General features: G+C 45.8%; 11 non-coding genes across 11 annotated transcripts; 7 read left to right on the top strand and 4 right to left on the bottom strand.

Moving 5' to 3' along the window:
- Positions 1-1115: 1115 nt before the first annotated feature.
- Positions 1116-1188, top strand: TRNAM-CAU (transfer RNA methionine (anticodon CAU)). The gene has a single exon. It is a non-coding gene; the product is annotated as a tRNA-Met (tRNA).
- Positions 1189-2691: 1503 nt separating this feature from the next.
- Positions 2692-2763, bottom strand: TRNAE-UUC (transfer RNA glutamic acid (anticodon UUC)). Its single transcript has one exon. It is a non-coding gene; the product is annotated as a tRNA-Glu (tRNA).
- A 119-nt stretch (positions 2764-2882) lies between these two features.
- TRNAM-CAU (transfer RNA methionine (anticodon CAU)) lies at positions 2883-2955 on the top strand. Its single transcript has one exon. It is a non-coding gene; the product is annotated as a tRNA-Met (tRNA).
- Positions 2956-4458: 1503 nt separating this feature from the next.
- Positions 4459-4530, bottom strand: TRNAE-UUC (transfer RNA glutamic acid (anticodon UUC)). Its single transcript has one exon. It is a non-coding gene; the product is annotated as a tRNA-Glu (tRNA).
- A 119-nt stretch (positions 4531-4649) lies between these two features.
- On the top strand, positions 4650-4722 carry TRNAM-CAU (transfer RNA methionine (anticodon CAU)). Its single transcript has one exon. It is a non-coding gene; the product is annotated as a tRNA-Met (tRNA).
- A 1502-nt stretch (positions 4723-6224) lies between these two features.
- TRNAE-UUC (transfer RNA glutamic acid (anticodon UUC)) lies at positions 6225-6296 on the bottom strand. The gene has a single exon. It is a non-coding gene; the product is annotated as a tRNA-Glu (tRNA).
- Positions 6297-6415: 119 nt separating this feature from the next.
- Positions 6416-6488, top strand: TRNAM-CAU (transfer RNA methionine (anticodon CAU)). Its single transcript has one exon. It is a non-coding gene; the product is annotated as a tRNA-Met (tRNA).
- A 1694-nt stretch (positions 6489-8182) lies between these two features.
- TRNAM-CAU (transfer RNA methionine (anticodon CAU)) lies at positions 8183-8255 on the top strand. The gene has a single exon. It is a non-coding gene; the product is annotated as a tRNA-Met (tRNA).
- A 1505-nt stretch (positions 8256-9760) lies between these two features.
- TRNAE-UUC (transfer RNA glutamic acid (anticodon UUC)) lies at positions 9761-9832 on the bottom strand. The gene has a single exon. It is a non-coding gene; the product is annotated as a tRNA-Glu (tRNA).
- A 119-nt stretch (positions 9833-9951) lies between these two features.
- TRNAM-CAU (transfer RNA methionine (anticodon CAU)) lies at positions 9952-10024 on the top strand. The gene has a single exon. It is a non-coding gene; the product is annotated as a tRNA-Met (tRNA).
- Positions 10025-11718: 1694 nt separating this feature from the next.
- On the top strand, positions 11719-11791 carry TRNAM-CAU (transfer RNA methionine (anticodon CAU)). The gene has a single exon. It is a non-coding gene; the product is annotated as a tRNA-Met (tRNA).
- The last annotated feature ends 609 nt before the right edge of the window (positions 11792-12400 follow it).

The following is a 12400-nucleotide window of genomic DNA, read 5'->3' as shown; positions in this document are numbered from 1 at the left end:
TGGGAAACTGGAGAAGGACCGCTTCTGAAATGGGCATTGAGTGTTTTTGCTTCACTTTGCTATGTTTCAAAGGCTTTTTAATAGTGTCTCTCAGCATCTTATAGAAGGAGTGGCGAAAAGCGGAAGAAAAGCAGCAACCTCTTTGAAATGAAAGGCCAGATTTCCAAAAGCAATTTCATATCAAGCCCAATAAGGCTTGTTGAAAGCAAGCACATGTGCCCCATTGCTCAGCACTTGGACAAGACAGGGAATGAAATTGAAGAGACAGAGAGGAATGTAAAGAGTTTTTGGTTTTTTTTTTTCAAAAAAAGAGTGAAAGATCTTTCTGGTCCTTCTCAGTTTCACCCTTTTCTCTTGGCACATGAAAAGCCGAGGCTCTTTGGCTTTGCCTTTAGTTCATGGTTTGCTCTCAGCGTATGATAACCACTGTGGATGTTGTTTCTTTGTAAGAATGTGCAATGATTTGTTTCTGTTTTATCTGCGGCACCAAAACTGGGTCCACCAGTCCTGCCATAGTGTAGGCCTTTGTTTTGTTTTGTTTTCCTTCCATGAAGGCAAGGTGGGGACGGAATATTCTTAATGTCGCCTGGGGTTTTCTCCGTTGATTTCATTGGGTTTTTATGACCGGTCAGTGATGACTGTGAGTGTTTGCAAGTTTTTAGTCTTCGCATGTCTTTCGACTCTTTGATAAATTGTCCTCAAAATGAGCGTAGAGAGAGGGAGGCAAAGCAGCAAGACCCGCTGGACTATGCGGGCAGATTTGTAAAGCAGTTGGAAGTAAAGCACTAGGGGTTGTTGAAGCAGAGCATGTATGTTGCGTTGCTTGGTACTTTGCCAACAAGGGAATGATTTGAGGTTGCAAGGGGAAAAGAGTTTGGCAGGTTTAAGTAGCAGGAGCAAGCGTGTCACTAAAATGTCTTGCATTTACCATACCGGGAGTCGAACCCGGGCCGCCTGGGTGAAAACCAGGAATCCTAAGCGCTAGACCATATGGGAAAACTGCCAAGGCTGCTGTGGGAGAAATAGAGAAAACCAAAGCGAGAAGAAAACTAGCAACGCCATGGTCTTCCAAGCGTGGTGGGCAGGTGGGACAAGTGCCCATCTTCCAGCACGCAGCCTCGTTAGCGCAGTAGGTAGCGCGTCAGTCTCATAATCTGAAGGTCGTGACTTCGATCCTCACACGGGGCACTCTTCTCTAGGCTTTTTCTGCCACTTGGAGTCCTTAATGGCTGAAAGCCGCTACTCTGCATCTTTCAAGCTTTGCAAGAAGCCATATCCAGGGAAAAGTCATCAGCAGCTCATGCTTTCAAAGCTCCTTTGACCTCCACCATTTTCCTCAGGAGCCGAAATCGCCAACTCTGCATCTAACAGAGCTTGCAACATACACTGTCTACTCACCCTGGAAAAAAACACATGCATTTTCCACACATCCACCATGTCACGGGCTTCACTCCCTTTCATCACACAGAAAGAAAACAGAACAGAGGATCCAAAAGGGCTTTTACAAAGGTGGGAAAAATGGGAAAAGTCCCCACCTTGTTGTCCTCCCTGATTTCAAAACGCTTTCTTTGCCTTTGAATAGCACGGGTACTTTAACTTCCCCCTTTCGCCGCTTTTCCTCACTGCATGATTACCGGTGGGAAATGATTTGTGCATGGATTTGGCTTCCTTGGAAAGAAGCCCAAAAGAAATAGCATTCCCTCCTATCTTTACCCGCAAACGTTGGACTCCCAGCCTTGACGTGGATTAGGCCCTTTTTAGCAACTGTGGGAAACTGGAGAAGGACCGCTTCTGAAATGGGCATTGAGTGTTTTTGCTTCACTTTGCTATGTTTCAAAGGCTCTTTAATAGGGTCTCTCAGCATCTTATAGAAGGAGTGGCGAAAAGCGGAAGAAAAGCAGCAACCTCTTTGAAATGAAAGGCCAGATTTCCAAAAGCAATTTCATATCAAGCCCAATAAGGCTTGTTGAAAGCAAGCACATGTGCCCCATTGCTCAGCACTTGGACAAGACAGGGAATGAAATTGAAGAGACAGAGAGGAATGTAAAGAGTTTTTGTTTTTTTTTTTTCAAAAAAAGAGTGAAAGATCTTTCTGGTCCTTCTCAGTTTCACCCTTTTCTCTTGGCACATGAAAAGCCGAGGCTCTTTGGCTTTGCCTTTAGTTCATGGTTTGCTCTCAGCGTATGATAACCACTGTGGATGTTGTTTCTTTGTAAGAATGTGCAATGATTTGTTTCTGTTTTATCTGCGGCACCAAAACTGGGTCCACCAGTCCTGCCATAGTGTAGGCCTTTGTTTTGTTTTGTTTTCCTTCCATGAAGGCAAGGTGGGGACGGAATATTCTTAATGTCGCCTGGGGTTTTCTTCGTTGATTTCATTGGGTTTTTATGACCGGTCAGTGATGACTGTGAGTGTTTGCAAGTTTTTAGTGTTCGCATGTCTTTCGACTCTTTGATAAATTGTCCTCAAAATGAGCGTAGAGAGAGGGAGGCAAAGCAGCAAGACCCGCTGGACTATGCGGGCAGATTTGTAAAGCAGTTGGAAGTAAAGCACTAGGGGTTGTTGAAGCAGAGCATGTATGTTGCGTTGCTTGGTACTTTGCCAACAAGGGAATGATTTGAGGTTGCAAGGGGAAAAGAGTTTGGCAGGTTTAAGCAGCAGGAGCAAGCGTGTCACTAAAATGTCTTGCATTTCCCATACCGGGAGTCGAACCCGGGCCGCCTGGGTGAAAACCAGGAATCCTAAGCGCTAGACCATATGGGAAAACTGCCAAGGCTGCTGTGGGAGAAATAGAGAAAACCAAAGCGAGAAGAAAACTAGCACCGCCATGGTCTTCCAAGCGTGGTGGGCAGGGGGGACAAGTGCCCATCTTCCAGCACGCAGCCTCGTTAGCGCAGTAGGTAGCGCGTCGGTCTCATAATCTGAAGGTCGTGAGTTCGATCCTCACACGAGGCACTCTTCTCTAGGCTTTTTCTGCCACTTGGAGTCCTTAATGGCTGAAAGCCGCTACTCTGCATCTTTCAAGCTTTGCAAGAAGCCATATCCAGGGAAAAGTCATCAGCAGCTCAAGCTTTCAAAGCTCCTTTGCCCTCCACCATTTTCCTCAGGAGCCGAAATTGCCAACTCTGCATCTAACAGAGCTTGCAACATACACTGTCTACTCACCCTGGAAAAAAACACATGCATTTTCCACACATCCACCATGTCACGGGCTTCACTCCCTTTCATCACACAGAAAGAAAACAGAACAGAGGATCCAAAAGGGCTTTTACAAAGGATGGAAAAATGGGAAAAGTCCCCACCTTGTTGTCCTCCCTGATTTCAAAACGCTTTCTTTGCCTTTGAATAGCACGGGTACATTAACTTCCCCCTTTTGCCGCTTTTCCTCACTGCATGATTACCGGTGGGAAATGATTTGTGCATGGATTTGGCTTCCTTGAAAAGAAGCCCAAAAGAAATAGCATTCCCTCCTATCTTTACCCGCAAACGTTGGACTCCCAGCCTTGACGTGGATTAGGCCCTTTTTAGCAACTGTGGGAAACTGGAGAAGGACCGCTTCTGAAATGGGCATTGAGTGTTTTTGCTTCACTTTGCTATGTTTCAAAGGCTTTTTAATAGTGTCTCTCAGCATCTTATAGAAGGAGTGGCGAAAAGCGGAAGAAAAGCAGCAACCTCTTTGAAATGAAAGGCCAGATTTCCAAAAGCAATTTCATATCAAGCCCAATAAGGCTTGTTGAAAGCAAGCACATGTGCCCCATTGCTCAGCACTTGGACAAGACAGGGAATGAAATTGAAGAGACAGAGAGGAATGTAAAGAGTTTTTGGTTTTTTTTTTTCAAAAAAAGAGTGAAAGATCTTTCTGGTCCTTCTCAGTTTCACCCTTTTCTCTTGGCACATGAAAAGCCGAGGCTCTTTGGCTTTGCCTTTAGTTCATGGTTTGCTCTCAGCGTATGATAACCACTGTGGATGTTGTTTCTTTGTAAGAATGTGCAATGATTTGTTTCTGTTTTATCTGCGGCACCAAAACTGGGTCCACCAGTCCTGCCATAGTGTAGGCCTTTGTTTTGTTTTGTTTTCCTTCCATGAAGGCAAGGTGGGGACGGAATATTCTTAATGTCGCCTGGGGTTTTCTTCGTTGATTTCATTGGGTTTTTAGGACCGGTCAGTGATGACTGTGAGTGTTTGCAAGTTTTTAGTGTTCGCATGTCTTTCGACTCTTTGATAAATTGTCCTCAAAATGAGCGTAGAGAGAGGGAGGCAAAGCAGCAAGACCCGCTGGACTATGCGGGCAGATTTGTAAAGCAGTTGGAAGTAAAGCACTAGGGGTTGTTGAAGCAGAGCATGTATGTTGCGTTGCTTGGTACTTTGCCAACAAGGGAATGATTTGAGGTTGCAAGGGGAAAAGAGTTTGGCAGGTTTAAGCAGCAGGAGCAAGCGTGTCACTAAAATGTCTTGCATTTCCCATACCGGGAGTCGAACCCGGGCCGCCTGGGTGAAAACCAGGAATCCTAACCGCTAGACCATATGGGAAAACTGCCAAGGCTGCTGTGGGAGAAATAGAGAAAACCAAAGCGAGAAGAAAACTAGCACCGCCATGGTCTTCCAAGCGTGGTGGGCAGGGGGGACAAGTGCCCATCTTCCAGCACGCAGCCTCGTTAGCGCAGTAGGTAGCGCGTCAGTCTCATAATCTGAAGGTCGTGAGTTCGATCCTCACACGGGGCACTCTTCTCTAGGCTTTTTCTGCCACTTGGAGTCCTTAATGGCTGAAAGCCGCTACTCTGCATCTTTCAAGCTTTGCAAGAAGCCATATCCAGGGAAAAGTCATCAGCAGCTCAAGCTTTCAAAGCTCCTATGCCCTCCACCATTTTCCTCAGGAGCCGAAATCGCCAACTCTGCATCTAACAGAGCTTGCAACATACACTGTCTACTCACCCTGGAAAAAAACACATGCATTTTCCACATATCCACCATGTCACGGGCTTCACTCCCTTTCATCACACAGAAAGAAAACAGAACAGAGGATTTAAAAGGGCTTTTACAAAGGTGGGAAAAATGAGAAAAGTCCCCACCTTGTTGTCCTCCCTGATTTCAAAACGCTTTCTTTGCCTTTGAACAGCACGGGCACTTTAACTTTCCCCTTTCGCCGCTTTTCCTCACTGCATGATTACCGGTGGGAAATGATTTGTGCATGGATTTGGCTTCCTTGGAAAGAAGCCCAAAAGAAATAGCATTCCCTCCTATCTTTACCCGCAAACGTTGGACTCCCAGCCTTGACGTGGATTAGGCCCTTTTTAGCAACTGTGGGAAACTGGAGAAGGACCGCTTCTGAAATGGGCATTGAGTGTTTTTGCTTCACTTTGCTATGTTTCAAAGGCTTTTTAATAGTGTCTCTCAGCATCTTATAGAAGGAGTGGCGAAAAGCGGAAGAAAAGCAGCAACCTCTTTGAAATGAAAGGCCAGATTTCCAAAAGCAATTTCATATCAAGCCCAATAAGGATTGTTGAAAGCAAGCACATGTGCTCCATTGCTCAGCACTTGGACAAGACAGGGAATGAAATTGAAGAGACAGAGAGGAATGTAAAGAGTTTTTGTTTTTTTTTTTCAAAAAAAGAGTGAAAGATCTTTCTGGTCCTTCTCAGTTTCACCCTTTTCTCTTGGCACATGAAAAGCCGAGGCTCTTTGGCTTTGCCTTTAGTTCATGGTTTGCTCTCAGCGTATGATAACCACTGTGGATGTTGTTTCTTTGTAAGAATGTGCAATGATTTGTTTCTGTTTTATCTGCGGCACCAAAACTGGGTCCACCAGTCCTGCCATAGTGTAGGCCTTTGTTTTGTTTTGTTTTCCTTCCATGAAGGCAAGGTGGGGACGGAATATTCTTAATGTCGCCTGGGGTTTTCTTCGTTGATTTCATTGGGTTTTTATGACCGGTCAGTGATGACTGTGAGTGTTTGCAAGTTTTTAGTCTTCGCATGTCTTTCGACTCTTTGATAAATTGTCCTCAAAATGAGCGTAGAGAGAGGGAGGCAAAGCAGCAAGACCCGCTGGACTATGCGGGCAGATTTGTAAAGCAGTTGGAAGTAAAGCACTAGGGGTTGTTGAAGCAGAGCATGTATGTTGCGTTGCTTGGTACTTTGCCAACAAGGGAATGATTTCAGGTTGCAAGGGGAAAAGAGTTTGGCAGGTTTAAGCAGCAGGAGCAAGCGTGTCACTAAAATATCTTGCATTTCCCATACCGGGAGTCGAACCCGGGCCGCCTGGGTGAAAACCAGGAATCCTAACCGCTAGACCATATGGGAAAACTGCCAAGGCTGCTGTGGGAGAAATAGAGAAAACCAAAGCGAGAAGAAAACTAGCACCGCCATGGTCTTCCAAGCGTGGTGGGCAGGGGGGACAAGTGCCCATCTTCCAGCACGCAGCCTCGTTAGCGCAGTAGGTAGCGCGTCAGTCTCATAATCTGAAGGTCGTGAGTTCGATCCTCACACGGGGCACTCTTCTCTAGGCTTTTTCTGCCACTTGGAGTCCTTAATGGCTGAAAGCCGCTACTCTGCATCTTTCAAGCTTTGCAAGAAGCCATATCCAGGGAAAAGTCATCAGCAGCTCAAGCTTTCAAAGCTCCTTTGCCCTCCACCATTTTCCTCAGGAGCCGAAATCGCCAACTCTGCATCTAACAGAGCTTGCAACATACACTGTCTACTCACCCTGGAAAAAAACACATGCATTTTCCACACATCCACCATGTCACGGGCTTCACTCCCTTTCATCACACAGAAAGAAAACAGAACAGAGGATCCAAAAGGGCTTTTACAAAGGTGGGAAAAATGGGAAAAGTCCCCACCTTGTTGTCCTCCCTGATTTCAAAACGCTTTTTTTGCCTTTGAATAGCACGGGTACTTTAACTTCCCCCTTTCGCCGCTTTTCCTCACTGCATGATTACCGGTGGGAAATGATTTGTGCATGGATTTGGCTTCCTTGGAAAGAAGCCCAAAAGAAATAGCATTCCCTCCTATCTTTACCCGCAAACGTTGGACTCCCAGCCTTGACGTGGATTAGGCCCTTTTTAGCAACTGTGGGAAACTGGAGAATAACCGCTTCTGAAATGGGCATTGAGTGTTTTTGCTTCACTTTGCTATGTTTCAAAGGCTTTTTAATAGTGTCTCTCAGCATCTTATAGAAGGAGTGGCGAAAAGCGGAAGAAAAGCAGCAACCTCTTTGAAATGAAAGGCCAGATTTCCAAAAGCAATTTCATATCAAGCCCAATAAGGCTTGTTGAAAGCAAGCACATGTGCCCCATTGCTCAGCACTTGGACAAGACAGGGAATGAAATTGAAGAGACAGAGAGGAATGTAAAGAGTTTTTGGTTTTTTTTTTTCAAAAAAAGAGTGAAAGATCTTTCTGGTCCTTCTCAGTTTCACCCTTTTCTCTTGGCACATGAAAAGCCGAGGCTCTTTGGCTTTGCCTTTAGTTCATGGTTTGCTCTCAGCGTATGATAACCACTGTGGATGTTGTTTCTTTGTAAGAATGTGCAATGATTTGTTTCTGTTTTATCTGCGGCACCAAAACTGGGTCCACCAGTCCTGCCATAGTGTAGGCCTTTGTTTTGTTTTGTTTTCCTTCCATGAAGGCAAGGTGGGGACGGAATATTCTTAATGTCGCCTGGGGTTTTCTTCGTTGATTTCATTGGGTTTTTATGACCGGTCAGTGATGACTGTGAGTGTTTGCAAGTTTTTAGTCTTCGCATGTCTTTCGACTCTTTGATAAATTGTCCTCAAAATGAGCGTAGAGAGAGGGAGGCAAAGCAGCAAGACCCGCTGGACTATGCGGGCAGATTTGTAAAGCAGTTGGAAGTAAAGCACTAGGGGTTGTTGAAGCAGAGCATGTATGTTGCGTTGCTTGGTACTTTGCCAACAAGGGAATGATTTGAGGTTGCAAGGGGAAAAGAGTTTGGCAGGTTTAAGTAGCAGGAGCAAGCGTGTCACTAAAATGTCTTGCATTTACCATACCGGGAGTCGAACCCGGGCCGCCTGGGTGAAAACCAGGAATCCTAAGCGCTAGACCATATGGGAAAACTGCCAAGGCTGCTGTGGGAGAAATAGAGAAAACCAAAGCGAGAAGAAAACTAGCACCGCCATGGTCTTCCAAGCGTGGTGGGCAGGGGGGACAAGTGCCCATCTTCCAGCACGCTGCCTCGTTAGCACAGTAGGTAGCGCGTCAGTCTCATAATCTGAAGGTCGTGAGTTCGATCCTCACACGAGGCACTCTTCTCTAGGCTTTTTCTGCCACTTGGAGTCCTTAATGGCTGAAAGCCGCTACTCTGCATCTTTCAAGCTTTGCAAGAAGCCATATCCAGGGAAAAGTCATCAGCAGCTCAAGCTTTCAAAGCTCCTTTGCCCTCCACCATTTTCCTCAGGAGCCGAAATCGCCAACTCTGCATCTAACAGAGCTTGCAACATACACTGTCTACTCACCCTGGAAAAAAACACATGCATTTTCCACACATCCACCATGTCACGGGCTTCACTCCCTTTCATCACACAGAAAGAAAACAGAACAGAGGATCCAAAAGGGCTTTTACAAAGGTGGGAAAAATGGGAAAAGTCCCCACCTTGTTGTCCTCCCTGATTTCAAAACGCTTTCTTTGCCTTTGAATAGCACGGGTACTTTAACTTCCCCCTTTCGCCGCTTTTCCTCACTGCATGATTACCGGTGGGAAATGATTTGTGCATGGATTTGGCTTCCTTGGAAAAAAGCCCAAAAGAAATAGCATTCCCTCCTATCTTTACCCGCAAACGTTGGACTCCCAGCCTTGACGTGGATTAGGCCCTTTTTAGCAACTGTGGGAAACTGGAGAAGGACCGCTTCTGAAATGGGCATTGAGTGTTTTTGCTTCACTTTGCTATGTTTCAAAGGCTTTTTAATAGTGTCTCTCAGCATCTTATAGAAGGAGTGGCGAAAAGCGGAAGAAAAGCAGCAACCTCTTTGAAATGAAAGGCCAGATTTCCAAAAGCAATTTCATATCAAGCCCAATAAGGCTTGTTGAAAGCAAGCACATGTGCCCCATTGCTCAGCACTTGGACAAGACAGGGAATGAAATTGAAGAGACAGAGAGGAATGTAAAGAGTTTTTGGTTTATTTTTTTTTCAAAAAAAGAGTGAAAGATCTTTCTGGTCCTTCTCAGTTTCACCCTTTTCTCTTGGCACATGAAAAGCCGAGGCTCTTTGGCTTTGCCTTTAGTTCATGGTTTGCTCTCAGCGTATGATAACCACTGTGGATGTTGTTTCTTTGTAAGAATGTGCAATGATTTGTTTCTGTTTTATCTGCGGCACCAAAACTGGGTCCACCAGTCCTGCCATAGTGTAGGCCTTTGTTTTGTTTTGTTTTCCTTCCATGAAGGCAAGGTGGGGACGAAATATTCTTAATGTCGCCTGGGGTTTTCTTCGTTGATTTCATTGGGTTTTTATGACCGGTCAGTGATGACTGTGAGTGTTTGCAAGTTTTTAGTGTTCGCATGTCTTTCGACTCTTTGATAAATTGTCCTCAAAATGAGCGTAGAGAGAGGGAGGCAAAGCAGCAAGACTCGCTGGACTATGCGGGCAGATTTGTAAAGCAGTTGGAAGTAAAGCACTAGGGGTTGTTGAAGCAGAGCATGTATGTTGCGTTGCTTGGTACTTTGCCAACAAGGGAATGATTTGAGGTTGCAAGGGGAAAAGAGTTTGGCAGGTTTAAGCAGCAGGAGCAAGCGTTTCACTAAGATGTCTCGCATTTCCCATACCGGGAGTCGAACCCGGGCCGCCTGGGTGAAAACCAGGAATCCTAAGCGCTAGACCATATGGGAAAACTGCCAAGGCTGCTGTGGGAGAAATAGAGAAAACCAAAGCGAGAAGAAAACTAGCACCGCCATGGTCTTCCAAGCGTGGTGGGCAGGTGGGACAAGTGCCCATCTTCCAGCACGCAGCCTCGTTAGCGCAGTAGGTAGCGCGTCAGTCTCATAATCTGAAGGTCGTGAGTTCGATCCTCACACGGGGCACTCTTCTCTAGGCTTTTTCTGCCACTTGGAGTCCTTAATGGCTGAAAGCCGCTACTCTGCATCTTTCAAGCTTTGCAAGAAGCCATATCCAGGGAAAAGTCATCAGCAGCTCAAGCTTTCAAAGCTCCTTTGCCCTCCACCATTTTCCTCAGGAGCCGAAATCGCCAACTCTGCATCTAACAGAGCTTGCAACATACACTGTCTACTCACCCTGGAAAAAAACACATGCATTTTCCACACATCCACCATGTCACGGGCTTCACTCCCTTTCATCACACAGAAAGAAAACAGAACAGAGGATCCAAAAGGGCTTTTACAAAGGTGGGAAAAATGGGAAAAGTCCCCACCTTGTTGTCCTCCCTGATTTCAAAACGCTTTCTTTGCCTTTGAATAGCACGGGTACTTTAACTTCCCCCTTTCGCCGCTTTTCCTCACTGCATGATTACCGGTGGGAAATGATTTGTGCATGGATTTGGCTTCCTTGGAAAGAAGCCCAAAAGAAATAGCATTCCCTCCTATCTTTACCCGCAAACGTTGGACTCCCAGCCTTGACGTGGATTAGGCCCTTTTTAGCAACTGTGGGAAACTGGAGAAGGACCGCTTCTGAAATGGGCATTGAGTGTTTTTGCTTCACTTTGCTATGTTTCAAAGGCTCTTTAATAGTGCCTCTCAGCATCTTATAGAAGGAGTGGCGAAAAGCGGAAGAAAAGCAGCAACCTCTTTGAAATGAAAGGCCAGATTTCCAAAAGCAATTTCATATCAAGCCCAATAAGGCTTGTTGAAAGCAAGCACATGTGCCCCATTGCTCAGCACTTGGACAAGACAGGGAATGAAATTGAAGAGACAGAGAGGAATGTAAAGAGTTTTTGGTTTTTTTTTTTCAAAAAAAGAGTGAAAGATCTTTCTGGGCCTTCTCAGTTTCACCCTTTTCTCTTGGCACATGAAAAGCCGAGGCTCTTTGGCTTTGCCTTTAGTTCATGGTTTGCTCTCAGCGTATGATAACCACTGTGGATGTTGTTTCTTTGTAAGAATGTGCAATGATTTGTTTCTGTTTTATCTGCGGCACCAAAACTGGGTCCACCAGTCCTGCCATAGTGTAGGCCTTTGTTTTGTTTTGTTTTCCTTCCATGAAGGCAAGGTGGGGACGGAATATTCTTAATGTCGCCTGGGGTTTTCTTCGTTGATTTCATTGGGTTTTTATGACCGGTCAGTGATGACTGTGAGTGTTTGCAAGTTTTTAGTGTTCGCATGTCTTTCGACTCTTTGATAAATTGTACTCAAAATGAGCGTAGAGAGAGGGAGGCAAAGCAGCAAGACCCGCTGGACTATGCGGGCAGATTTGTAAAGCAGTTGGAAGTAAAGCACTAGGGGTTGTTGAAGCAGAGCATGTATGTTGCGTTGCTTGGTACTTTGCCAACAAGGGAATGATTTGAGGTTGCAAGGGGAAAAGAGTTTGACAGGTTTAAGCAGCAGGAACAAGCGTGTCACTAAAAAGTCTAGCATTTCCCATACTGGGAGTCGAACCCGGGCCGCCTGGGTGAAAACCAGGAATCCTAAGCGCTAGACCATATGGGAAAACTGCCAAGGCTGCTGTGGGAGAAATAGAGAAAACCAAAGCGAGAAGAAAACTAGCACCGCCATGGTCTTCCAAGCGTGGTGGGCAGGTGGGACAAGTGCCCATCTTCCAGCACGCAGCCTCGTTAGCGCAGTAGGTAGCGCGTCAGTCTCATAATCTGAAGGTCGTGAGTTCGATCCTCACACGGGGCACTCTTCGCTAGGCTTTTTCTGCCACTTGGAGTCCTTAATGGCTGAAAGCCGCTACTCTGCATCTTTCAAGCTTTGCAAGAAGCCATATCCAGGGAAAAGTCATCAGCAGCTCAAGCTTTCAAAGCTCCTTTGCCCTCCACCATTTTCCTCAGGAGCCGAAATCGCCAACTCTGCATCTAACAGAGCTTGCAACATACACTGTCTACTCACCCTGGAAAAAAACACATGCATTTTCCACACATCCACCATGTCACGGGCTTCACTCCCTTTCATCACACAGAAAGAAAACAGAACAGAGGATCCAAAAGGGCTTTTACAAAGGTGGGAAAAATGGGAAAAGTCCCCACCTTGTTGTCCTCCCTGATTTCAAAACGCTTTCTTTGCCTTTGAATAGCACGGGTACTTTAACTTCCCCCTTTCGCCGCTTTTCCTCACTGCATGATTACCGGTGGGAAATGATTTGTGCATGGATTTGGCTTCCTTGAAAAGAAGCCCAAAAGAAATAGCATTCCCTCCTATCTTTACCCGCAAACGTTGGACTCCCAGCCTTGATGTGGATTAGGCCCTTTTTAGCAACTGTGGGAAACTGGAGAAGGACCGCTTCTGAAA

Source organism: Staurois parvus, unplaced genomic scaffold (genome assembly GCF_062004578.1).
Source record: "Staurois parvus isolate SC_StPar_1 unplaced genomic scaffold, SC_StPar_1.0 ptg000662l, whole genome shotgun sequence".
Classification (NCBI taxonomy): domain Eukaryota; kingdom Metazoa; phylum Chordata; class Amphibia; order Anura; family Ranidae; genus Staurois; species Staurois parvus.
Note: the sequence above shows the minus strand (reverse complement) of the source record. Positions and strands in the feature narration are given on the sequence as shown.